Here is a 24,235-nt window from a genome sequence, read left to right on the forward strand (position 1 = left end):
TTTTACTTTTGTGGATGAATGCTGCTTCTAAGTTTTGGTTATTTGGACAGGGGTTAGAACTGAAATGATCTTAATTGAAAGTGACAATTTTAATTTTGATATGTTGCCTCTGTGCCACAAATGAAGTGATTTGGGAAACGGATTCTTATTCTATAGCTGCTCTACAGAGTCATAGCTATTTTTACATAGTCACAAACTATATTGGTGTCTACTTTAGCTATTCGCTTAAATCAGTGGGAGGAGAAGACATTTTATATTGCACTATAAATGTAATTATGTTATTTGTTTGAGTTTTAAAGCCGTATAGTTCTTTATATTGTTACTGTTTTTTCACTAACTTTTTATTTTAAAAATTTTCAAATTAACAGAAAGAATGCAAGAACAGTAAATGAGTTCCATTGTTTTTGAATTTTTGATTTTCTGAGAGAAAAAAACCTACTGGTAGATCAATGTAAATTTTTAAGTTTTTTTCATTTCTCTTTAATTGCTTCTTAATTTCTTATTGATCCACTAACTAAAGGATTATTGTTTGATTCACTGAGTGAGCTGGCAAGATTGTCTGGGTGAAATTAAATCAGTTGATCCAGGCTCTTTTGCGGGAAATTGGGTTGTGCAATTGTAATAGTTCTATGCACTCAATAAGGCGAAGTGAGAAAGGATAGCCCAGGTAGGAACTTCCATAATATGCCTTCTATTTTAATTCATTAGGCAGAGGACCTTGCAAGAGAAACCCACATGGGAATAGCTTTAGGCCACTCCCAAAGCTCAATTGTGGGTCAACTGTCATGAACTTTTATTTCTTTTATTTATTCTTAGATTATGGTATGAAAATAACACAATAGAAAGGCCAGTCATTAAACTGTTCCATATTCCTTGTCCAACTTTAATCCATACTTTTCAATACCAATTTTTGGTTTATTCTCAGCTCTCTCCTTTCTGCCTTCTATTGCTTTCAACTTTAGCCCATCCCTATACTCACTAATTCCTGTTGTTTCTCTCACTTGTATTTCATTCAAATAATGCAGAAACATCTGCCTTTTTTTCTGCCTGTCTGAAGAGCGTGAGCACTGTTGAATATCAGCGTAAGTCCTGTGGCCTCTGGAAAGCCCATCCTGATGTTGCTACCCTGTATGTGACACTCCCTTCTATAATTCTTTTGTTGCTTGTATGCTATCTTGTGTATCTGAACATCTTACAAAGCCCGATTATCTCACTATTTCATATACATCTATCTGGTATGCATTAGATTGGTAAACAGCTCCATGTCAGTAGGTCTTCCTCTTTTGTATCTTTTTTTGGGTCACCTTCCCCCCCACGCTTTGCATAGAAATAGATCTTATCACACAGGTATGTGGGGAAGTGAGGCATGACTTGAGATCTCAGGTAGAAGGCAGGCAAGCAGATTAGAGAGGACCAGATCCTAACAAGGAAGGGATTCCAGCACAGGGTACGGGGTCGAGGACTCAGCCTAAAAGTACAGCATGAAGAAAGTCAGGATCTGAAGAGTCACATGGGTGATATTTCAGCATCAAGAATGGGTAAGTACTAAGAAGTGTCTGCACCCTCTACGATTATAAGTACATAGGGATCAGCCTCCTGACTGATCTCAGGGTATGGGCAGATCTATACAGCTGCTTGGAATCAGGAGGAAACATCTGCAGTACAGAGGGGAATGAGGGAGCAGGAACGTAACAGTTTCTAACAGGTACATAAATAGTGCTTAATAAATGCTGGTTCATTAATTAAAGTCCATTCAAAAGAGCACTAAGGTAGCTCCTCTGCCCCTGGATGCTAATTTAAGCTATGACAAGTAAATAATATTCAAATTAAAATCTACTAAAATATATTTCCCTGAAGTCTACCAATCTAAAGTTTTTTTCCTATTTGCCAAGTTTTCACATATTGTATACTAAGGACCACTGACCAACTATCTTCAGGGACAGGAATAAAAATTTTATATGCAGCTTCTTTCAATGGATTATCCCAGATTTTTTAATTGCCAAATTTCTCTTCTCAACAAACAGCTCTCGCTATCTTTTGTTGATGAGTCTTAAGAATATTCTGGTAGCCACAGTCAATTTATAGTCATGAGAGAGAAGTGTCTTTTAATTATTTGAACAAGCTATGGTCCTATAAATGTGTACTGGCCCCTCTATGTCTCCCTTTCAAATGTTATTGAGTGGTCTTCTTGGTATCTGTATGGCAATATTGTAAACATCTCACACATGTTGCCTGCACTGGAGAACTTTCAGTCAATGTTAGATTCTAAGATCTCTGTCTCTGACATAAAGACAAGTTCTAGCACTCATTTTTATCTCCATTTCTCACCCAGAAGAATAATGGTAGATATAAGTACAGGAAAGAATATTAGCTTGGTTGTTCAGAGTCCTTGATTCTAATTCTCCCTCTACTGCCAACTCTCCCTTTGGTCTTGAACACTTTCCTTCTTCTGTAACCTCTGAACCTCTGGGCCTCAGTTCTCTCATCTATAACAGAAGGGAGTCAACTAAGGCTCCATGTATTCAATTTTATGTTTCCTTTCCTGGAGAGAATGCAAAATTTTAAGTGTTGTAAATTTTATTTATTTATTTATTTTAAAAAGATTTATTTATTTGAGATAGAGTGAGAGTGAGTGAGCGATTGAGAGAGCACAGGGTGGTGGACAGAGGTAGAGAGAGAAGCAGGCTCCCCACTGAGCAGGGAGCCGACTGGGGCTTGATTCCAGGACCTTGGGATCATGACCTGAGCCGAAGGCAGATGCTTAACCGACTGAGCCACCCAGGCGCCCCGTAAAACTTATTTATTAACACATGGATTCATGAGAAGAAATTAAAGTGCACACAGAATGTATACAAAGGTACTTGATATGTCTTTGTAACTTGCTGGCAGTTTTGATATTGAATAGGAAATTTTTCTCATATAGTTTAGTGGTCTCCTGATGGCTGGATTAGACCTTGTTATAGAGCATTCATTATTGCCTATTTAATCCTCTACTGTCTGAGGTTATGCTTAATAGGTCTTAATTTTTATTCTCATAACTTAATGACAATGATATTAAGTCAACATTTTGGAGCACTTATTATGTGTCAAGCAGCATTCTAAGTGCTTTATATCTATTTATTCATTTAATCCTGAGAACATGAGTGCTATTATATCTCTATCTCCAGACTAGAATACAAAGGCACACACAGCTAGAAATGTTGCTTGAGATTACCTAGAGAGAAGTTAGAGATTTTTAATTGGAAACAGGCAGCACAGGTCCAGAATCTATGTTCTTTAATGGTTACACTGTTTTGCCTCTTCTCCTTCAAAGTACTTGAAGAGAAAGCACAACCTCAGCTAATGTTTTCAGAGTAGGTGAAACTTTCCACATATGCTGTATGATCACAAGTTACTTGCAGGGTAGCTGTTTGCACTACAAAACAGTTGGTTAAATTTTCATACTTTACAATGCATACTAGCCAACAGGGACCAAATAAAAATGCTGATGCTCTGAGAATGCCCCCCATTTGGAATTCGAGGGAATGAATCATAACAATCAACAGGGACACAGAACATCCCCACATCAAAGAGGTGAAGTTAGTCACAAGTGACAATCCAGTGTTAAATAATTAAATTGTTTTAGTTGTTAACTATAAGTGAATGTTGTTTTTAATTGCACTTTAATAATGCCATGCCCTTTATAACCAAAATTAATGTTTTCTGTCACTCTGTTTTTGAAGTATGCGCCAGTTTAATTAAACTATTAATGGTACAGATTTTAAGTACTGTATATTCTTCATTAAACTGTATCGCGTTCAACAAGCATAAACAGGAAAATAGAGTCGGTGAGAAGCAGACTCACGTTGTGCCTGATAAATCATCATCAGATAAGATCATGCGGTGTGCTTATTTAGGTGCTTACTCCCCTGGTAAACAAATCCACTTCCAGGTTATAATAGTCACTGCTCTCGTTTAAAAATAATGGTGATTGTGCCTTTTAAAAACATGGGTGTATTGAGCTTTTGTGAGGCAGACAACCAAAATGCAGGACCTGAAGAACTACGGTGAGAACGGCTTCAGTTCACTTGGGATCATGGGCCCCTGTCTGCCATCTAACTCTGACAATTCAGAGGAGACAGACAGCAAGAGGGGTAAGCTTCCTCTCCTTTACCCCCTCTGGATTGCCTAATTATAGCCGAGTCTCCTGAAAAACACATGAAACCAACCTAACATAAAGCAGCCATTTGTTTTTATTGCCAGAGATGACAATTGATAAAGTAAACACTGTGCACACCCCAAGCATCTCCTGGATTCAATTCAAGAGAATCGATTTTGAGTCTGGCTTAAAGATCAGGAAGGACTAGAGCGGGATAATTTCTTGTCTCTTCAGCCCATTGATGACATATGCAAATAGGAAGGGGGCCATAATTGGCAAACGCTTAAAGAAGCAGGACAGTAGTGAAATTACACTTCTCTGGCAAGAGGAATGGTGGGGCAACATCTGCTGCCTATAGTTGAAGATGTAACATGTTATAATAGAGACAAGTGTGTCTTTCCTTTGTGTGGCAGATCAATCAATAGCTTTTCATGTGATCTTGTTCACTATTATGTTAGTAATGAAACCCTCGTGTGATGTGACAACTGTGGAATAACATTTGGTCACAAAGCTGGTGTTAACAAGCACAACTGGCACTCTCGTAATTAGACTGATTTCTGGTCTCTTCTTTCACAAATTGTCGATAAGTGCAGTAAACAGGCCGTTGATTCTTTTCTGAACAGCTATATTAAGTTTCATATTCTTGGAAATTCATCTAGGTTTGTTTGTGGGGGTGAAGCAATAGAAGAGAAAGAAGATTACATGACAATCTTTCTTTCTTGGCCAGCCTGTGCATATGTAAATGCATACATGTGTATATGCATCTATCTATAGTGGATAGATAGATGCGTATCTATCTCCACTATAGGATTTTGTCAGTAAAATATAAAGCATATACTAACAGGCTTAGTTTTAATTAACTGGCAGTTGGCTGAGAACAAGAGCCAGATAAATGGGGACTTGGTGTAAATCCTTGGGTTTAAGATTCACTAAAAGAAGCAGAGAGATAGACCTTAAATGGAAGACAAAATATATAAAAGCCTAACCATTTCTTTTACACATTTGTACAAGAAGAATTGTATTTGGAACTATAATTAATTTACAAGCTTAGCCCTGAGAAGGAGCTTAAATATATGAATCTAATATCTTCCTTATTATCCATTCTGACAATTCTTTTTGGCCCTAAAGTTTTCTCCTGCTATATGGATTTTCTGCAGAGGGGCAGTAGAAGCTCTTAAATATAGAGCAACATGAAAATCTGATCCATCTATAGACAATCAATGGCTTTTCTCTGAGGACTCCCCCATTGTTAACAAAAGGTGCTAATTGCTTTTAAATGTGAGTGGCACTGAATGCTGGGTGGAAAAGTTTATCCAGATGGGACCCCTGCTTCATGGAAGCTCTGATCTGAGCCAGCAACTCTAAGAAGGCCTGACACACTTTCCGCCAGTAAAAAGACAACTTTAAGTAAATCACCATTATATGATCACTGGAAACATTTGGAAGCCAAAATGAAATGTGGGTAGAATCAGGTCCTTCATGAAGATTCTGTTTTAAGCCCCTCTGTGTTTCAGTCCATCCCTGTCCCAGACATTTGTTTGCTGCCTGGTACACAGATGCTTAGAGATAAAAATACATTTGGTCATGTCAAGCTTTTCTTTTTTTTTTTTTTTTTTCCTCCTGGACTTGGAATTTCATTCTCTGACAGGTTTTTAGATATTTTTTGTTGTTGTTAAGTTCTAGTGGATGTTGAAGTATTTCAATCATCTCCCTCCACGGAGATGATTCTTGCTTTAGTCCTCATGTAACATTTCCCTAGTTTCCCAACTTTTAAGATAGTAGCTGAGAGGCTGGAATGCCATCTCTGGTAATAAATATGACCAGTTAAGAAGGCTTCATGGGAGTCAAACCCAAGCCCCCTGTGTCACCAAGTGACTGGTTAAGAAGCCTTCACGGGAGTCAAACCCAAGCCCACTAAGTATTCTCATACACTTATTACCTCATACGGTGAGATTCCCCAAAGTTTTATGCAAAACATTTCTGTAAACTTTTACTGAGTGTCATTAGTCACCTGACAATGAGGGTACAGACATGACAAGACATGGACCCTGGAATCCCTTCACAATGTATATGTATATCGAATCATCATGTATACGCTTTCAATATCTGACAATTTTGACACTTATACCTTGATAAGTGGAAAAAAAAAAAGACACAGCCTCTGTCATCACTGTGCTCACAGTCTTAACAGAAGCTTTTCTGTAAGTCATTTTCAGAGGTTTGGCTTCATTCAGAAAGCAATGATGGGATATTGAAGGAATTAAGGCAGGAGAAATATATAGGTATGAAGAATAGTATGGTGGGGAATCCTCAGTATTTGGTACCAAGTTGATATATTAACTAAACCAATATTTAAAATTCTTTCCATGCTCCCATGTTTTTTAAAAGCAGTGGGGATAGCAAAAAGAAATAAGATGAGGTATTGTCCAAAGCCATATACCTGGTATGGTCTAGGTCAGGAAGAAAGGCACACAAAGACTTTGCCACAGAGCAACAGAAGCTCTGAGGGAAGAAGGGCTAGAGTACAAATAAGTATAGAAGATGTACTTCCTGCTTATCCCTTAAATGTTAATGTTCTGGGGTACCCTGAATCCATGCTCCAGTAAGTTGACTTAAACACAGCCCTACATGAAATATTACTAACCTTCCCAGTAATATTTTGAGGCAGTTGTTATTGTCCAGTGGATGAATAAAATTGAAATGCAGAGGAGGTCATTTACTTGCCCCAATATAGCTAGTAAGGGATAGGTATAAAACGAGGACAAAAGCTTAGACCTAGTTTTGAGACAACTGCAAATCCCTAACTCTTGAAAGGCTAATGAAACAAAAGACACCAATATGCTCGCTGTTTGACTGTGGAATCTAGAGATCATTTATAAATCTGCCAACAATTATAAATCTGACTGTAAAGAGCCTGTGTTGAAGAGTTGGAACTTTACCTTGAAATGTATGGATGTCTTTTGTCCACATCATTCATGGCCCTTTATCCATAGTTGTCCCTCCCATACTCTCCAACTAGTCATTAATAGCTACAATAAGAATCTATCTCATGCTAGGCAGTGTACATTTTCTGATTTATTCCTGATAATTACCCAATGAATTTATTAAAAAGGAAAGCTGAACCTCAGAAACATTGCTCTGGGTTATGTCTCTCTATGGGTTAGAGCCAAAATTCAACCCCAGCCCCTTCTAGTTCTTCTCATACTACTGACCCTCTTAGAATATGAAAAAGTAGCAAGGGACAACAGATTTTATCTCAGGATATTAGCTAGAAATGCTCTGCATGTCCTCTCAGCTGCCATTTGAAGCTCATCCCCACTGTTCCCTAATCTCTGGCTTTGGACATCTGCTCTTTGTCCTTGAATTTGGTGACCACATAGATATCCCCTGTATATGTCCCACTTGTATCTGTTTTCTACACACTCTCTGATATTATCATTTACTCTCTGCAAGACTATCTTTATCAGACTCAAATCAACAGAGCTGGGGTGTTCACATCTTCATGAACATTCTTGAAAAGGGAGAAAAATTTAGATGCCATATAAAGATGTTAATAAGGTACTGATGAGACTGAAGATGAATTTTTAAAAGAATATTCGTTGCAGCATGGAGAATGAATTGTAGGGAGGCAAAAGTGGACACAGAGAGACCAATTAATGGCTATCGCAATAATGCAGACGAAGAAATGGTCTTAGCTTGCATCAAGGTAGTTCCAGTAAACAGTAATGATTAAGAACACAGACTCTGGAGTCAGACTGCCCAGGTCTGATTCCCAGCTTTGTCATTCTCTATGTGGCCTTGGGCAAGTTACCTAACTTCTTCACGACTCTGTTCTCTCACTTGAAAAATGAGGTTAGTAATAATAATAGTACCTGCCTCCTAAGGTTATGAATATTAAATGAATTAACCTAAACAGAAGTGGCTAGCACATAGTAAGTGCTGTAGAGATGTTAGCTATTATTAGGGCAGTGAAAACTGAGTGAAGAGAAACAAGATGTAAGGAGGTAAAGTATATCTCATTTAGTTGATTTGCTGAAGGAAAAGAAATATTCCTAGCTTTCTATCATGAAGCAATGCTTTCTGAAGTTTTGGTCCCCAAAAGTGCAATTTTGTAAGGAGGATAATTGGAATGGGAAGAGCCCTGGGTTTGAGCATGTTGGAAGCATGTGTTTACTTATGGGTTAGCTAAACACACTCACCAGTTAATGTACCCATGTTAATACAAGCCCAAGGCCTTAGAGATTTCTCCCTCATAGTAGAAACCATGAATGTTAGATCTATGGATTCCTTTTATTTATTGTATCATTTTCATCTTCCAACCGAGGAGGCTGAAATTCAGAAAAATTACTTGCCAAAGTCAAGCTGCTAGAAAGAGATGGCATGAACCTTCCCCTGATTCTAGAGCCTACATTGCTTCACTGTGGCCCACTGACCCACAAGCCATAGACTGGTACACAGGTGTCAGACTAAGGGCCTAGAGATAGCAAATGAAGGGAAAGCATCAGGTTAGGGATGCAAGATGATGAATGATGATGAATATAGTTCAGAGGGTACATTTTAATGGGGTAATGCATAGAAGACTAATTTGGTACTATGGCACTTGAGGCATTTGATAATTTATTTTATTCTTACCTTCATGCAATATAATTAAATTTATTAGATAAGGCTTATTAGAACTATCCTATCTTCAGAATGGTTTGTGTCATCTGCTCTTTGGGAGTTTTGGTTGTTGTTTTTTTAACTACATGGCATTTAAAGTTAAACATTAAGATGACTGCTTCTCCACAAGTATGTAATGGAGATTTAGAAAAGTCATAGTCGACCATATTCAGAGAAAATAAACTATTTGTTTTAAAAATCAATAAAACTAAGATATATAAAAGATACAAAACGTCATAAACATAAGGCAAATTCTAAGTCCATACAAGATAGCAAGCATGATTCCTTTTTAATTTTTAAAAACTGTTTTATTAAATAACCACAATCTTCTAGATAATCATTGTTTATATCCCTTTCAAGATGTTTTTATCTTGAAACATCTAACTGCCATATTATAAAAATAGATGATGTCATTCCTTTATTTATTCATAGAATAACCTCTGTGTTCTAGGCACTAATCTGGACATTGGGATACAACAGTGAACAAAATCAAGTTCCTGCTCTCATGAAATTTTGGTTCTAGTGAGGACAAATAACTGAATAAATGAGTACTATGATGATACCATATTTCTATATGTATTAGAATAAGGTTCCATAGCAACCACTCTCCTCCCTCTGCAACATGTAACTTAAATCATGTTTTTCTCTTATAATAGCCCAATGTGCCTGATTGGTGAGCACCTTAATTCCTGGGTACATTAAGGGATATTCCTTCCAGGTTTCTGCTCCTATGGTACCATCATAGGCTGGTCAAGCTGGGTCACCATTACATCTAGGTGTCAGCTGGCATGAAGATGAGACACCAGCCACTTCCCTGCTCACTCTATTGGAGAGACTCTAGACTCTAAGGGAGGCAGAGAAGTGTGTGGCTGCACAACCATGTGGTCAGCTTTAATTCTATTACTTTGGAAAGAGAGGAAAGAAAATTTTGATGGATTTCTAGGGGTCTGCATAATTCTGTACCTTATTTTAATTTGATATAGGAAATATTTATGGTAAATTGTCATAAAAGTTTCTTCACAAGCTGAGATTAACCATTCTCCTGGGGCGTAGAGTTTGTATCTAACTTTTTATTATTATAGACAAAAGAATCATAATAGTTTGTGGTTATTTTTTTATTCCTTAAGATATATTCCTAGAAATATAATTATTGACAATACTTGAAAAATTTTGTTATTTGTTATAAATCGTTTTCCAAAAACATTATAGACACGTTTCATTTACCCACTGAATTTCTTTCACACTCTTGCTGGAAATGAATATGAAACTTGTTATGCCTTGTTAATATGAAGGAGAAAAACACTATCTCACACTATCTTACTATTTTAATGTGCATTTCTTTGACTGTTATTTAAGTGTGGTTTTCTTCCCCAAATTTTTTAGTTAATTGCATTTTTTTCATTTACTTCTTGGAGTATTTGCATTGAATTGAATACATTTTTATACAAGAAGTACTGATTTTTTGTCATATTTGTTACCAGTATGTGTTCCTCCTAAGTACTTCTAAATACTGTTACCAGAAAATATTAACAATTGGTATATTGATAGTATACATGTGCCAGTAATAACTCTCATTAAAACTTTTGGCTTCTCTGGGTGCCTGGGTGGCTCAGTTGGTTAAGTGTCTGATTTCAGCTCAGGTCAAAAAAACGAACAAACAAAAAAAACCTCTGGCTTCTCTGGTCAATGGTATTCAGCAGTTACCCCTTCTACTGCTTGCCCCTAGAGCTTTCAGGCATACAACTCAACACAAGCCTGAGTGACTATATAATATACATCCCCAGTCTTTTTAGTGTGACTGAGTCATGGTTTGGGTAAGTGGTATGGAGTTCTGAGAAAAGATGCCTCCTGCTTTTTTCTTTTTCTTCAGAGCATAACCTCAACTATGTAATCTTAGATAATGTTGGTCCATCCTTATTAACTTTACTGTTGAGAGAAATTTGGAAAAGGAAGGTGCAGAGTAGTGTGAGATCATTGTTTTGTTTCCTTCACTTCCTTCCTTTGTTTAGTTGTCTCATTCAGTCTCACCATAATATCCCAATATCACAATATGCATTATACATTGTGTAATAATACACTATGTATTACACAATGTGTAATAATATCACAATATGTATTAAGATATATATATCTTATATAGAATATAGAATATTCTATAGAATATATGTATGTACATAATATATATCTTCTTAATATATTTTCATAGTTATTATGAAATATAAGTTCATAGTTATTATTTAAGCATGAAAACACATGAGAATTCTATTTGTCAAAACTATATAATTGCATTTTTTAAAAAACATTTTATTTTTTGTTTTTTTTAAAAACATTTTAATTCTAAATGTATCAGTCAGCTTTTGCTAAGTTATATTGTGATAACAAACAACCCTAAATCAGAGTGGTTTTTCAAATTCTCTGAAACAAATAGTTTTGTTAAAAATTAGAAAGAAAGTTAAATATAGATAATTTAAGAATGAATAAAGTCACCCTTCAATAAAACCCACTCTGGGGGCACCTGGATGGTTCAGTCAGTTAAGTGTATGACTCTTGATTTCAGCTCAGGTCATGATCTCAGGGTCGTGAGATCAAGCCCCTCATCAGGTTCCATGCTGAGCGTGGAGCCTGCTTGAGATTCCCTCTCACTCCTTCTCCCTCTGCCCCTCCCTGCTCGCACACACTCTCTCTCTTTCTCTCTCTCAAAAAACCCCAAAAAACAAAAAACAAAAAAAAATCCCCACCCTGACCACCCTATTTAAAAAAGAAACCACTACATCCCCTTTACCCATGTTCTTTGCTGATTAATTTTTCTCCATCATACTATTTCTTTCTAGTATACTATATTATATACTTTCTAAAAAATTGTATCTACTCAGTGAATATAAATTCCATGAGGGCAAGATTTTTGTCTGCTTTGTTCACTCATGCATCCACAGTGTCTAGAGCAGTGCCTGAACACTCAAAAAATAATTGTTAAATGAATGGGAAAAAATTTCAATGGCTTACAACAACAACAAAATTTCCCTACTCATGTAACATGTCTTTCAAGGATTGGAGGCATCTATGGCCTTCTCATTCTGAGACGCAAGTGACAAAACAGCCCTACTTTTGGAAACACTGGCCTCACTGGAGACGGAAAAATTTATGATAGAACTCAGGACAGCTCTTATACCTTCAGCTGGAAGCACAGATCACTTCCACTAACATTCCTTTGGCCAAGGCAATCGATTTGACCAGACAGTATATCAATGGGGTAGAGAATATATAATCATCCCATAGGGACAGGCAGTAGATATTTGAGACAATAATATGGCCTACCATACTAGTGTCCTTCTCATTTTCCTTCCTTACAATATGTATGAAAAGTATCATCTGAAAGCAGAGAAAAATCTTCACAATCTATTTATGCTCTCCTGAAAGAACACAGTGCAAAAAAACAAAAACAAAAACAAACAAAAAAACCAAGTGATAATGGGATCTAATCTATGTTTTGGGGGTAACTAAGTGAGAATAATTGCTCTAAAGGAGATCAAATTAGAAGTAAATTTGAGTTCTTCTAACTATGCACTCCCATGTGTCCTTTCTTTCTTGTTCTTATAAGATATTCCATTCATAGGTAGTAACTTTCTGAAGATGTAATAACTATATAATATTGCCTGCTTTAGATACTAACTGAATTCTCAATGCAATCTTCAAAATGAGGATTGGTTATACATGTAACCATTCTACGAGGCTTAAGAAACCCCAAACCAAACATACTGCAAAATTTAATTGAAAAAATACTTTCTATGTGACAAAAGCAAAAACTATCAACCTATCAAAACTATCAATTTTGATCATAACTCAAAATTAAAGTAAGTTTGAATATCAAAAGAGAATACCTGGCACAGTTTCTAACCAAGTAGTAAACAGATTTCCCAAGGGCTTCGAGAATTAGCTGAGCTATTGAGGGGAAGGGCAAACACATGTAGCCAACCTAAAGCACAGATATGAAACTTACCTAGACAGTTTACTTATGCTCAGTTGATTTTGATGTTGTATAGAATAACCAAATACATACTTACTATTAATTTGACCTGAATGCTTCAGATCCATAGTGGCTATAAATGCCCTTCCATAAACTTATTCACCAACAGTATTATTTAATAAGCCATTTTTCATTTTTACTTTTTCCCTTCTTACTATTTTTCTTTTTTCTTTTTCCCTTGAATTTGTCCCTAGTACAGCAGGAAGTATGCTAGGAGTGAAGAATATATAAAATATGTTCCCTGCCTATAAGGAGTTTATAGTCTGGTAGCACAAACAGGTAAGTAAATCGGCAATTAAGAAGATCCTAAGTGCTTTCATAAAGACATTTATGTGGGAGTAGAACAGAGGAGCACCAACTCAGTATAGAGCTGACAGGAACTCAAATGTGAAGGATGAACAGGTGGGCTAAGAAATAAGTTATAACACTTAGATGGAACAAGGTGTGCAGAATTAGAGACATCTGTAGGAGTCCACCCCAGGGCACCTGAAGTAGAGGATGTGCACTGTTGAGTATTGGAGGTGGGACTACGACAATGGTTCTCAAGGAGGAGTGGGGGGAGGGCAGAAGGGGAGGAATGTTGCCACCCAAGGAACATTCTGCAATGTCTGGAGACATTACTGGTTGTCACAACCTGAGGGGCTTGCTACTGGCATCTAGTGGGTAGAAGCCAGAAATGCTCCTAACCATCCTATAATGCACAGGACAGACCCCTCCCCGCCCCTCCCCCAAACGAAGAATTATTTGGGCCACAATGTCAGTAGTACCGAGGTTGAGAAATCACGGGCTAGAGAATACTAGAAGTCATGATCCTTCTACATATTCCTCTTAAGTTTTTAGAACACAGAACCTAAAAGAAAAACCTTTTAATACCAATGTTCTTCTCAGCATTTGCTTGGCAGAGATGATATTGCTTGAAGAGATAAGTACACTATAAATGCAGTTATCCCATTTTATTGATTCTAGGGCCTATTGAGGAATTTCTGGACTCTGCAAAGATCCTGCTATAGACTTGTTATTTATTTGGGTAAAATTCTGTGATTAATATAACATCTATAGTGGATCAAATCGGTGATTTTGTCTTGAATTCAACAGATAACTGTTTTTTTTTCTTGAATTCTAAATGAATAGTGCTGCTCTGTGGTGACACAGAAAAAGCTACCAGGCTCAGTAGACCCTTTAGATTTTATCCCTCAATCTTACCTTCTTTCCTAGCATTGCATGTTTGAATTCTTTCTTCTTCTCTAAAAGAAAGTAGAAAAAAAATCTTCATTCCAGAAATAAAGAAAAAAAAACCCATCCATTTTAAGGACAGTCTTAGTGCCCCATATTATCTAATCATTCCTTACCCTTCCACCAAGACAAATTACTGTTTCTCTTGTAGGATTTTTGTCTGAAGTTATGATGCATGTTGAATGCATAAATGAGCCAATTAATTACACTGGAGCTTTGTATCAACCACGAGTTGAGCCTCTTAATCCTCTAGTAGTCTGGTCAAAGGTAAAACTACTCCAAGCTTCTCTGGGTTATATGGATCTAAGTTATATCATTAACACTCCAGAATTATGCTATAGTTATTACATATTACATACAACATACACTATTATATTAATTATACAATCACAAATCTCATAAAGCAAAGAGAATGGAAAACCCCTTACTCTTAGAGTCTGTTTTCTACTCATTGTCAGGATTAACACTGAAACTCTGGGATATTTTAGGTCATCTGAAATCATTCAGTAGAATCATCATTTGTACCTATGCCCGCTCTCTGCCTTGGCTATGATTTCCATCTTTCATATTGAAACTCGAGACAAAATAAGAAGATACATACAATTATGTGTGCAGTTTTCCAGTGTAATTTTCCTTTTCTAGTATAAAGAAAATCCTGTTTTGCCAAACATTCTATTGAAATTGGTTAAATTTACCCCCAATTGTTGTTTGTTGTTTGCTGATTAGTTTTGCTAATGAATTAACTAGTGCAACCGACCACTTGCAGAGCTATTCTCAGTATAATGAATGTAATTATTTAGCACTAAACCAGGACAGCCATCTTTCTTTTTTCTGTGACAAGCATAATTCTTTATTCTCCCATTAGCCAGGTGCCCTGGTCTCTGTAAACTAGTTATTGACCTGCTCATTTAAGGAGCTTCACTCTCAATGCTTCTTCCCTTATTTAACTCAAGTAAGCTCCTATAATTTCTCCTCACCATACGAGGTTAGCATGTAAAGAGTTCATTGTTCATTTATTGTGAGTAAAGCAAGGCGTCAGGGAGCTATTCTTAGATAGATGCTCAGACTCCTGAGCCCTGCTTACTTGTCCCTGGTTATAATGGATACAAAACCGTATGGGGCTGAGCGAGCATCATGTAAGCTCCGTAGGAAATCTGAGGCAATGAATCATGGAGCCGGACTCCTGCTGAGGACTGTGTGCCTGAACAGACTACAAATAGACAGAAAAGCAGCTTAAGCAAGTGGCTTTCATATGACACGAATGCATATATTAGCCATAAGAGGAAGACTATTTGGATAAGGATGTTTATATAAAAAGGGCAATAATAATTCTTCTACCCAGAGTCTGAGAAAGCAAACTGTTAGAGAAGAACAATGCCCCTTGGGTCCACGTTGACGTGTTTCAGCCGTATCTTCTGCCACCATTTAATATCCTTTTTTTAAAAAATGTCACACGATATTGGATCACCTTGGCCTGATTTATTGTGTCAGGGCACATGCAATGAGACATAGTGAGATGTGACTGGCGAAGCCTAAAGTAAAGATTAGATGTCACAAATTAAAGAAAAAGCCACTGCCATCATTCATGATTGAACACCCCTTTGAAACTGAGGAAAAATTAAATTAAAAGAGTTTAAAATTACATAGGAAACAAAGTTGTGTGTATAATGTTTGAGGGGTAGCGTTCTCTTTCTCCCACATTTTCTTTAAATAGCAAGTGCTATAAGTTATACCTGACCTCTTTCTCTAGAAACGTAATTGTGCTGTTAAAAAAAAGAGTAAGTAATAAACACCCCCACCTTGGGGAAACCTTGTTAACATTTTTATTAAATTTTTATGTTTGAATAATGATACTTTAATATATCTTTCTCTTGACTGCAATTCCCAGAGTCCTTTTAAGAGTAACTTGGCTTGACAGCCCAGGAATTTTGAGATAAAGAAAAGACAAATTAGGACCAGGTCTATTGGGGGAAACAAGATTATATTAGAAAGTTTATGGTGTGAAGAGAGCAGGAACAGAAACTATTGGTTTTCTTTCAAGGCTGTTTATGTATATGTATGGTAAGTGAGGATAGTCATACAAACATATACATAAACATGTTTACATTTGTCCCCACAAATGGGGGGTGTTTAGCTTAAAAAGTCAAGAGACTTCATAGTAAAAGACTTCATAGTAAGTTTTAGGGACCTGTTTTTAGGCAATCTATTCTGTTCCCAAAATATTTTTCTACACCAGTACCACAATATTTTATAATTGTAGTTTTATGGTAATAATTTATGGTAAAAATTTATGGTAATAATAATAAGCTTGATATGGCAAATCTTCTCACCTTGTACTTCCTCAAAATTTTCTTGGCTAGTATTGACCTTTGCACTTCCATATGAATTTTAGAAAAAGTTTGTCAAATTCCATGAAAAATTCTGTTTTAAAAATTAGATTTGTATTTAATTAACATATTAACCTAGGGAAATTAAGTCTTATAATATTATTGAGGTTTTCCAGCCATGAACACATAATGATCCAATTGCATTTTCATTAAAACATGGTTTATATCTTACTGATTGTTTGCTATCAGTGAGACATGCTTTGAACTTTTTGTCAGTTTTTATACATGTTCTATTTGTGCATCAGAATAATGCCCACGGTTATATATAAATCTATTAGAATAAGCGGGATAACTAGGCTATTCAGGTTTCTATACACTTACAAATATATTTTCTGTATAATCTAATAATTTTTCAGAGTGTTTGTTTAATTAAAAAATATGACTGTAAATTGATCAATTACTCCTTGTAATTCTATCAGTTTATTTCCTAATATATTCTGTGTCTATCTTATTAGGTATTGAAAAGTGTAGAATTTCTATATTTTTCTTGGTGAATTATTCATTTTTCATTATGTTCTGACCTTTTTTATCCCTAATAATATCTTCAATTCTATTTGATATTAGTAGATCTGCCACATCTTTTATTTTCATTGGAATTTGCTTGTTGCATTTTTTTCTATCTCTTTACTTTTAACTTTTTATGCCTATATGTTTTAGGTGTGCCTTATGCAAATAACAAGAAGATTTTTTTTTTAATCTGAAAAAATCTCTTTTTTAACTGTTAGATTGATTTTATTTATATTGTTTGTTTACTGACATTATCTAGACATGCTTCCATCATCTTATATTTTGCTTCTTATTTATCATGTCTTTTGGTGGGGGGAAGGTTATTTTCTTCTTTTCTGGATCCTAGCTATTGTAGATTTATGCTTTTACTTCCTCCTCATCTGATTTAAAAACTACATATTTCATTTCTATTCTTTAGTAGTTAGCCTTCAAATTTTAATACACTTTTTTTTTTTAAAGATTTTTATTTAGTTATTTGACAGAGAGAGACACAGTGAGAGAGGGAACACAAGCGGGGGGGTGGGAGAGGGAGAAGCAGGCTTCCCGCAGAGCGGGGAGCCCGATGCGGGGCTAGATCCCAGGACCCTGGGATCATGACCTGAGACGAAGGCAGACACTTAATGACTGAGCCACCCAGGCACCCCCAAATTTTAATACACCTTAATGAGTAACTTTTCTAAATCTAACTGTACTCCTTATCAACTCTCAGACAATGCAAAGGACTTGATACATCAACTTAAAATTCCTTCAGTATTCCAACATGTATTGTTGCTCAATATTTTATTTCCACAATGAACAGTGATTACAATTACTAATTTTATGCCATCAATAATTACTTAGCTATACTTGCGTTTTACCAATTTGCTTACTACTGTTTCTTACACTTCAGTCCTTCCTTTTCAGTTTATTCTTCCCCAAGTACTTCTTTTAGAATCTCTTTCTGTGAGAATCTATGTATGAGATAATACCTAAAAATCTTTGTTAAGAAAGTTTTAAGTTACACTAAGTCTTAAATGAGAACTTAATCATGCAAAGTTTATATTTACAGTTATTTTTCTCTCAGAACCTTAAAATTATTATTCTAACACCTTTTGACTATTGTTGCTTTTTATTTGGTATGCTGCAATTTTACTATGATAGATCTGTATGTGGATTTATTTATTCACTCATTAGTTTATTTATTTAATTCTACTCTGATAATAATGTTTGATATTATATTATGTATCATATCATATTATATTATAAACAAAAATAAAGTTGGTTCTATAGAAAAAACTATTATATGATGTTCATTATATTTTATTAAATCTGAAAAATTAGGCACAACCTCTTGTGGTAGGTTGATTAATGACCCCCAAAGGGATCCATGTCCTAATCCTCAAAACCTGTTGATGTTACTTTATATGTCAAAAAGAACTTTCATCACATCTATTATCCATTTCTGTGCTTGCTCTCCCTCTCTTAGCAATTTGTAAAATGTTGTGTAAAATGCTCTTTAACTCTGACTTTTTAATTTCACTGACTATATTGTTCTTTTATAGATGCTCTACCTGAATCTTTTTCATATCTGCTTCCTGTTCCTTTCTAATAGCATTTTATTGTATTTTTTATTTTATATGTCCTTCTTCCACATTTTGTTAAATTTTAAACATAATTTCTTAGTTCCATATCTAAGGTTCATAAGGATTTAATACTAATGTTTAATATGCCTGCTAACTCTCCCTCATTGTTTGTTTCCTTATTTGTTTATAGTGTTGAATTGTGAGGTTATATTCAGCAGGACTTTATCTGTGGGAGTCCTGTGTAGCCTGATTGGAGCACATGTCCCCCAAGTGAATTTGAATGTATATATTACAGATGCCACAGAGGTATCATCAGTTAGAAATAATTTTGCATTACTTTTTCTTATTTTAACTTGGGGAATCCCAAACTCCCATGAATAGACTAAATTTAAATTCCAAATCTTAAAAAGAGTAGGTCCATAGGTAAAAATCTCAGAGGAGACTTTTATCTAGATCCCAGGTGAAAATGGGCAAGTTTCAAGTTTCTTTACACATGCTCTGTGCCATTAGTAGATTTCCCACTCCCCGCTCCAACTTTCTCCATTTTTTTTTCCTTAAGTGCCCTTCTTAGCCCTGAATTTTTTGGTGAGTCTCAGTTCTCATTCTCTACCTTGAATAGGTCCATAATCTGGCCTCCTATTTCCACCCAGAAGTTAGTCTAAAAATTTGTATACCCAATAGAAAGGCTCTCTTAGCAAAGCTTCAGCATCAGTTCATTTGCTTTCAGCTCTTTTTTGTTTTCTTCTTCATTCCCTGTTGCTAGAGATTTTCCCAGATTTCTGAAGAACTTAGCTTTTACAAGGCTGATTTTTATATTTTATCATGCATTTGTGCGGTTTTGTAGTAAGAAAGATTTTCATATTGCTTTATTTATAATTTTCCTGGAATTGAAAGTCCAGGAGAGATTTTTTAAGGTAATATTTTAAATCAAACCCATCTTGAGACAAAGCCACTTTTTTCTTGCTTACATTGGGAGTATTCAAGCAGAGTTGGATATGCCATTTATGTAGATGTTCAAAAAGCTTTTCCTTTGAGGGAAGTTGGAGATCATTTATAAGCTCACCCTATGTCTGGGATTTAGTTTTTCATACTCAATCACTAATCTGGAAACTTCAGTTTTCTTTTGTAGATGTTCTTGATTTAACTTAATTTAAAGGCTGATTTTCTTTAATGAAGATGGCTATTAACTATAGTTTTCTTCACACAGTATTGTCAATATCCTAGTAACCATAGATCTCCTATTTTAGAAATAATAATCTAAACCATAAAGTTGTTAGCTTGTGGGATTAATATAAATTATCTATGATTGAAACATGATATTTAATGAAATTTGATTCAGTCTCTGAGCTATTTAAGCTTATTTTTTTCCTTTGTTACTTTTTGCTCTCTTTTCCTAATAAAAGAATTGGGATGTTAATTGTAATCTGTGTGGATACTAAAGGAAAAATGATAATAATCATATAATTTGCCACTGTCTATTAAATGATTATTGTGGTCAGATATTCCTATAAATATTCCATATATATTATCTAATTCATTCTTAGAATAATCTTATAATATTCATATACTTTCACCTATTTTTTAGATTAGAAAACTAAAGCTTTTTTACTTCCCCAAGTTCATCCTGTAGATAAGCAATGGATCCAGGATTTGAATATAGGTCTATCTGACTTAAAAATATGTGCTCTTCTTCCTATGGGAGCATCTGGCCTACAGAGAAAAGACATATAGAAAGATAATAATTTCTAGTAAGTATATAATAGTGTGTAATAAAGAATCTGACCTTGTCTAAAAAGAGGTCTGACTTTTGTCCTTGGCTGGGAGGTAATCTCTAAGCCTTTGGAATGTCATATTTGATAGGGGTGTCTTTGTTTGCCTGAGGTCATGCTGTATAGTCTAGCAGTATGATTTCAGGTAGAAGCTGACAATGCCAGAAAAACCAACAGACAATATGGCTTAATGTTGGAGCTTTGGGTCACCTGGAGATCCACCATATTGGCAATCGATCAATCAATCAATCAATGATAGCTAGGTGATGGAGCACCAATTAAAACTCTGGACTCTGAAAAAAAAAAAAAAAAAAAAAAAAGAACAAAACTCTGGACTCTGGAGCTCCGGGAAGCTTCCTAGATTGGTAAAACTCCATGCATATTGTCATACACTGATGTCAGAAAAGTAATGTGTCCTGACTCCAAGACAAAAGAAGCTCTGTTTCTGATATCTTCCTGGATTCTGTCCTCTGCACTTCTTCCTTTGGCTGATTCCAATTTGTATCTTTTCTCTGTAATAAACTATAACCACAAGTATAACAGCTTTCATTGAGTTCTGTAGCACTTCTGGAGAATTATTGAAATTCCTGGTGGTTAGGGGAACCCCCAGAATATGCAGGTAGTGTCAGAATTCAGTGGGGTCTTGTGTGGACTGTGTTCCTTCTACTTGTATAGTTAGTTAACCCTAAGCAGATAGAGAGTTACAGAAAGTGGGCTGTAGAAACATGGAAAACTGAGAGGGAAGAAATGTCTGAGCAAGTCCGAAAATCCTGAGTTTACCCAGAAGTTAAGGAAAGAACATTATTCTAGGAAAAATGAACAAAGGCAAGGAATCAGAAAACAAGTATCATATTTCACGTATACACCATGTAAGTGCTATCAAAATAAAACAGAACAAATAAAGCTACCAATTAAATTATCATATGCCACTAATTGTAAGATATACCCTCATATTAGAGATGTTAAAAATATCTTAAAATCAGGGGTGCCTGGGTGGCTCAGTCGTTAAGCATCTGCCTTTGGCTCAGGTCATGATCCCAGGGTCCTGGGATCGAGCCCTGCATCGGGCTCCCTGCTCCGCGGGAAGCCTGCTTCTCCCTCTCCCACACCCCCTTGCTTGTGTTCCCTCTCCTGCTGTGTCTCTCTCTCTCTCAAATAAATAAATAAAATCTTTAAAAAAAAAACTTAAAATCAATAAAATATGGTAGACTACTTAGGAACTGGTGCCAAACTAAGTGTGGCCAATACACTAGATATTTCAAGGCCAGGAGTAAAGGGGAAAATACAGATTGGGGGAGGGGGGTTAAGCAAGAAATGATGTTAGGGAAGTAACTTAGAGGCAGACTGTGAAATTTAGGTGAAACATAAATATTCACTATATGCTATTCCTTCTGATAAGAGCCTTACCTAAAGTATGTCTTTCAATGGTCAGAATGACTTAAAGTATATTATACATATAGAGAAACGGAAGCTCAGAGAAGCTACAAAGTTAACCAAGGTCAGAGGCCTATTATGTTGGAAGGCTGACTTTAAAGCAAGTGTTTCTGATTTGAAAATACATAGTAAAGTGTTTAGATTTTACGTGTAGCAGGGGCCATAAGGAGGATAATGACATTTTATTTGGGAATATAACTCTGGTAATACTGGGAAAAGACTGGCCACAAAGTCTGAGCTGATGTTTTGTGGTCATAAGCTAAGGAAAGATGGAAGTTTCAATGTCAAAAGGAACATTTAGGGAAGGAACAAGGATGACTCTGAGGTATCTAGATTGGAAATTTATGACTACCAGAGTCACAAAACATTTGGAGGGAAAGTGAATTATGACTTAAAATTCAAATTTATTTTCAGTTCCAGGCACTTGCTAAATATCTCAATTGGGCTACCCCATATAGCTGACAGGGTCAATTGATGCACATTATATGTCTGAATACATACAAGTTTAGAATACCCAGATGAATGAAAGCACTCAAGGACATCATATATAGATAGAGAAAATGATTAAGACCAGATCCCTAAAGAACCCCAACATATAAGGAGCAACCAGAAGAAACAACTAGATCTGTCACTAAAGAAGTAGAAAGAAGACTGTCCTGCTGTCTTGTAAGAAAAGAGAAGTTAGCATTGCAGCAGAGAAGGGATGTAGGACAAGAATTACAATTAGAACATTAAAACTGGCAACCATAGTTACTATTTGAAGACCATGACAAGGTAAGTTGGTTGATGAAGACCAAAACTACATTGTAATGAGTTAAAAAGAGACTGTTAGTTTTTGCTGTGCTTTAAAACAACAACCATTTGGGGCACCTGGGTGGCTCAGGCTGCCAAGCAGCCTACTCTTGATTTCGGCTCAGGGCATGATCTCTAGGTCCTGGGATAGAGCCCCTTGTCCTGTTCCATGCTCAGCGTGGAGTCAGTTTGAGGATTCTCTCTCTCCTTCTGCCCCCTCCCCTGCTCACTCTCTCTCTCTCTCTCCCTTTCTCTCTAAAATAAATAAATAATCTTAAAAAAAAAAATAAGCCAACGACCATTCAGTTAACTCACAATTCTGTGGGACAGTAATTTAGGCCAGGCTCAGGTGGGTGATTTTTCAGGACTCAGTTGGACCTACTCTTGATATTTTTAGTCAGCTGCCAGTTAGCTTCTGGTGGTTGTCTGGCTGTCAGCTGGAGTGCTAATGGTACTTGGACCATGTGTCTCTCATCACCCAGCAGGCTAGTCCAGATTTGCTCACGTCGCAGCTCTGAAGGAATCCAAGAGAGTGAGCAGAAGCTTGACAGGGCTCTTGAGATCAAGGCACGGACTGACATACTATCACCATTTTCCCCCTGATTGGTCAAAGCCAATCACAAGGGTAGCCAGATTTAACAGGGGAGAAAATAGACTTACCTCCTGATGGGAGAAATGGCAAACATACTTCAAAAGGATGTAGAAATAAAGAAGTGTGGCCATTTTTACAGTCTACCACGAAGAACAAGATGAGGAAGAGCAAACAGAAAAAAATACCTATCCTTGTCGATAAAGTGATGATAAGAAAATAATACAAAACACCTTAATGAAAAAGGAGGCATAACAGGTTTTTATTCCGGAAGCAGGAAAATAGCCTTTATTGCTAGGAGATGCTAGCTGTATTTCCAACTCTTTTGGTGCTATTGCTCATCATCTGTATCCGTCCTGATTTCAGTTGCAAGTCACTGCCAACACCATCCGTCCCCAAGTTTGGAAATGCTTGAACATGGATATTGATTTGAAGGCAAATCAGAATGAGGCATTTAATCTGATCTGGTAAGATTTGTTTCTGTCAAATGTCATTTTCCAATTAGCTACTGGAGTAATCTTTCTAAGCTGCCTTTTCTAACTGCATTGGCTCAGGTCCTTACAGAAGCAGACACCAAAAGAAAATTATAATTCCAAGAGAATTATCAGGGAAATGCTCAACCTAGGATTTTCTACATACAATTTAATAAATTATCACAGGAATATAAATTGTGTTTTATCAGCCTTGGGCAACATTTCAGTTTGATCACTGCAGACATCTAAACTAGCTATTGGCACAAAAATCACCAGCTGTAAGTCTTGATATTTGAGAACACTACTTTGCGAACTGATCAATGGTGCAGTATAAGAGTCCTAGAGCAACAAGGATCCAGTTCTTTCTTCATATGGCTAGTTACTATTCAAGTACAGGGTTTTGTTTATGATGTCATTATAGAGCATCATTCTCTGGTAAGAGAATTTAACGATACTTGTTGTGATACAAATTTAATGCTACTTATTGAAGAATGACAAATTTGTATCATCAAGAGGATGAGATCTCTCACATAGGCCAACACCATAATATTGCTAATAATAACAGCAATGATAATAACAACAATGGCTAAAGTTATAAGTGTTATAAATGAATATTATGTGCTTTGCTCCAGTACTCATCAAGCAGAAGGAAGTGGTGGTCTCATCAT

General features: G+C 36.1%; 1 long non-coding RNA gene across 1 annotated transcript in view; it reads left to right on the forward strand.

Annotated features, from left to right (window-relative positions):
- Positions 1 to 22,823: 22,823 nt before the first annotated feature.
- LOC115942946 (uncharacterized) overlaps positions 22,824 to 24,235 on the forward strand; it is a 31,156-nt gene continuing 29,744 nt past the window's right edge. Inside the window, exon 1 of the long non-coding RNA XR_004077525.2 lies at positions 22,824 to 23,561. This is a non-coding gene — a long non-coding RNA (uncharacterized LOC115942946). The remainder of the gene's footprint in view (positions 23,562 to 24,235) is intronic.

Source organism: Leptonychotes weddellii, chromosome 4 (assembly GCF_054177405.1).
Source record: "Leptonychotes weddellii isolate Sample4059 chromosome 4, ASM5417740v2, whole genome shotgun sequence".
NCBI classification, from domain to species: Eukaryota; Metazoa; Chordata; class Mammalia; order Carnivora; family Phocidae; genus Leptonychotes; species Leptonychotes weddellii.